Here is a 4,117-nt window from a genome sequence, read left to right as displayed (position 1 = left end):
AAACATATACAGAACATCTCCGTTTTGTTAATTGGACTTCCTAGTCTATTTTTTCCCGACCCTCCGATTACGATCGTAGGGACGGATTAGTCCCTAAATGTCTCACTCTTTCTTTATCTATACTTCTATATCTATACTAATATTAAAAGAACAAACATAACTTTTCCTAAAACCACATAACAAACTGTACACAGGATAACCAGGACCCTCCGATCAAATTAAGTTAAATTCATCCTACTGTCCATATTACATCAATATTCTGCAACCCAAATCAATGGCTCAGATTAATTGTTCTGCCGGCAGACGCCGTGGTCTGCCCATCGTGCTAGAGCTCCATGTCCCCCGGTCCTCGCGGCCCCGCCCCCATTACCTCAGCCCTCTCCCCGATCCAATCTCTCTCCCGAAAAATCGCCATCGCCGGCCTACCACTCCTCCTCTTCTGCCCCATGGGCGCTAGCGAATGGGAGCCAACCACCCGAAGCGACCGGAGCGACGAGCGGAGGAGGAAGGGAAAGATGGCGGGGCGGCGGCGGGGAAGGAGTCGTTGCGGGCGGCGGGCATCCTGATCAAGCACGAGGGGTCCCGGCGCAGGGCGTCCTGGAAGAACCCCGAGGGTCGAGTCATCTCCGCCACCACGGCCACCGCGCGCCTCGGCGAGCTCCGCGACTAATCCTCGCCGGTCGCGCTTCCTTTGCGGACCTCGAAGCCGCCGTCCCGGTAGATCGTGCTGCACCATCTCCTTTCGCATCGAGCGCCGCCGTCCCGTATCCTATCTCCCTGACCCGACCCATGCCACATCTCCTATCCTTTCTCTCTCCCCTATCGAACCTGTGCCGGTGTGCGCGCATCTCCCGCCAGCGCATGTGGCGCCATGCCATCATGGTGACAGATGAGGTCGGGCCCCGGTGCAAAGAATGGCCACAGTTGCGCAGTCCCACGTTGGTGGCCGTCGCCTGCGGAGTATAGCAGAGGAGCGTGTGGATCAGGGAAGCGGGCGGAGTTTCGGCAGCACTGCAGCCGTCGTTCTCTGACCTGTTCTCGGAACGTGTTAACCTGCTTTCTGATCTAACTGACGATGCAAGTAGTCATTTAACTGCAGGTCAGCACATATCTATGTCCATTTAACTGGTGGCGCACTGGTCCTCCTGGGCAGCATCGCAGTCGGTGACCCTGCCGAGTGGCGTGGTGGAGCGGCCCTTGGCCGGCTAGCACATCACGAGCGGCTGTGGCGTGTGAAATCCTTAAGGATTGTAACCGTCAGGGGAATAGATAAGAGACCATGTCTGTTTGACCTTTTGGTACTGTGTTTTATACAGAATGGCAAGGATAGGCCAAAAATCATGGATATGTTATATAGTCCTTGTTCATACTTGGGGACTCCAGTATGATGGATTGTGCTTGCTAACGATACTATTCTTTCTTGTATTGCAGATTATCAAGACATTCCTGATCACATTAAACCAGCATAGTAAGCTATCAGATTTCTTAGTTACACTGACGTAAGTACAACTATTGGTCATACTTCGCCCATGGAGTTGGATGAAGCAGGTACATGTACTGAAGGAATGTTTAAGTAGCTCATGCAGCATGCCACAATGTAAAGAATTACATAGCAGATCATAATATTGGGAGCAACCCAGAAGCCTTACCTGGGGTTTAGTGATGTTGATTAATATACTCCCTCCGTTACAAAATACTTGTCCTGGTTTTAGTTTTAGTTCAAATTTGAACTAAAACCGCGACAAGTATTTTGGAATGGAGGGAGTAGCATATTTGTCTTCATAGTTTTGGTTGTACCCATTACCTTTAATGTTTTTAATTCTGACATTTTGGTGAAGGTTACACTGGTGGCAGAGATCTCATAGCATGTGTGCACGGTACCACCCATAGTGAATCATCAGTAACTAAGGTATGTTCTCTGCTAATATCTGTATTTTGTTTTACAAGATAGCTTGATTCAACTCAGTTTTACTATGTTATGCCTTGGCATATAGAGCTCATTCTATTTAGGTAGAGACCGATATTTTAAAATGTGTATTTATATACTTTGCCTTTTCTTTTCATTACCTTGCTTCTTCCTTGTTTTCTGTTTTGTGGAAACTTGGAGCAATAGTTGATTTGTAATATTATGTTCTTCTACCAGATTATCTTCTATATGCATGTGAATTCTCATATCTTTGTCTTGCTAGGCAGCCAGACCCACCAGATTTCAGAGAAAGGTACAAAACAAACCTATAAGCATGCTAAAGGCATCAATGGATATATATACGAGGTATGAACATGACAATTGATGAAGGCCGTGATGGTGGTATATGCACACGTGGGAGTTGGCTTATTGATCTCCCAGCAATTGGGAATGATAAATGGTGAAGGCTTTTATGCAAGTTCTGTCCTTAGTAGGTACTTAAATATCGTGATCATTGTGTTGTCCCTTCCTAACAATTCTGCATCATATCGATTGGCATTATGCAGGTTTGTGATACACTACTTTCCATAAATCTTGTTGAGCGCTAAGATTTTTTTGTAACCATGATCATTTGAGATTCTCTTTACATTGTTTGCAGCCATCCTCATGGATATGAGTGAAGAAGGATTCTACTAAACTTGTCGAGCTGATGCATATGAAGACAAAGTATTAAGTAGGATTTCGTTTTGAGAATCTTTTTTTTATCCGATCTACACATCTGGAACATTCCCGAGCTTCCTTCTCACATGAATATCATATATCTATAGGTAACAGCATATTTGTGAACCGTAGTGATAGAAATTGATCATGGGAGACTAGCATGCTATCACAAGTTGATGTTAAAAAGAAAAGCAGTGGCAAGGAAAACTTATTTTGTTTGCTGTTTGTGTATGTAACCTGAACGCTAAATGATGTTTTAGGCACATTGTCTATTCTCGTAATATGTTGCCGCATTGGCCCTTTCCAACATCATGGTAAGGAGTGTGTCACTCATGTATCTGCATTGTATTCTGTTTTTTAGGGCCATTGTATTTTGTTGTAGTATGGTTCTAATGATTTAAAAAAATGTATCTTCTGAATGTGATATTCACTTGGAGTATGGCTCCAATGAGTTTCGAAATCATTATCTTTTGAATGTTGACCAACCATCCAATCTGATGAAGATTTTCACTTTGTGAAACCATGATTGATGTGTAGAATTTATGTTGTAGTAGAATATCCTTTTTTTATATGTATATTTTCAAAAACAATGGGGTTTTGGATAGCTTTTTTTTTGCAGAATGCTAAAACTGGAAATCATGACAAGCCTTGTGCCCATACACCAATAAAGGTTGGTTAAGAGAAATGCTATTACTATGCACTCATCGAACACTATGGTGGCCATGCATTCTCTACTTGGACGTGATCTAAGTTACATCTTACAACCTAGCAACATTATCTTTTCCTGGCTGCAGGAATTGAATTACGGCTTCAATGTTCCTGATGATTTATATCTCAATGTAGCACTAAATCCTTTGTTGTGACTGTTGACTTGGCTTCTCTGGCAATGTATATTAGACTTCTTGTTTGACCAGGTGAGCCAATGCATGCTTCTATTTTTGTATTTACTTCTTCTTTGGTCACCTGAACTCATGTAGGTGTGATGCTTTCCTGCTAACTTTTTAAAAGAAAAATATTCTTTGCAGGCATTTCCAATTTTGGATGGGATATGTTGTTTTTTTAATCTTTACTAGGTATTTTGCAGCAACAAACATGCATGAAGTAGTGTTTGTGCCTATTAGTTGAGACGTGCTCTCAGTTATCAAATCTTGAATTCTAATGAGACGTGTGTTGCACGTGCACGCTTACTAGTACATATATACTCTCTAGTCTAAATCTAGACCAAATCCTAACTTCTAGGCGCTTGTCCCTACCGCCGCCGCCACACTTATTCCCCAAATCCCCATCGGGATCTCACCCACATCCAACCACAAACCTCCCCTGGTCTCCTCCTCGTTGTCCCATCGAACCAATCCCACCGCACCAGCTCCTCCCGATCCATCGAGCGCCTCCTCCTCCCTGTTCAATCCAGAGGAGTGGAGCTCCTCCGCGCCCACGCCTCCTCGCACCTTCCTTCCCTACTCCCAAATACAGCCACAAGCGAGCGCCCAA

At 44.2% G+C, this 4,117-nt stretch overlaps 1 long non-coding RNA gene across 3 annotated transcripts; it reads left to right on the top strand.

Moving 5' to 3' along the window:
• The first annotated feature begins 351 nt into the window (after positions 1–351).
• On the top strand, positions 352–3,393 carry LOC123058079 (uncharacterized). 3 transcript variants are annotated; one of them, XR_006427060.1, is made up of 4 exons: positions 352–1,281; positions 1,432–1,548; positions 1,839–1,909; positions 2,190–3,393. It is a non-coding gene; the product is annotated as an uncharacterized lncRNA (long non-coding RNA). The 3 variants fall into 3 exon arrangements; XR_006427059.1 differs by having other exon boundaries at positions 355–1,298; XR_006427058.1 differs by having other exon boundaries at positions 356–1,548.
• The last annotated feature ends 724 nt before the right edge of the window (positions 3,394–4,117 follow it).

The sequence above is a fragment of the Triticum aestivum genome, chromosome 3A, assembly GCF_018294505.1.
Source record: "Triticum aestivum cultivar Chinese Spring chromosome 3A, IWGSC CS RefSeq v2.1, whole genome shotgun sequence".
Taxonomy (NCBI): domain Eukaryota; kingdom Viridiplantae; phylum Streptophyta; class Magnoliopsida; order Poales; family Poaceae; genus Triticum; species Triticum aestivum.
Note: the sequence above shows the minus strand (reverse complement) of the source record. Positions and strands in the feature narration are given on the sequence as shown.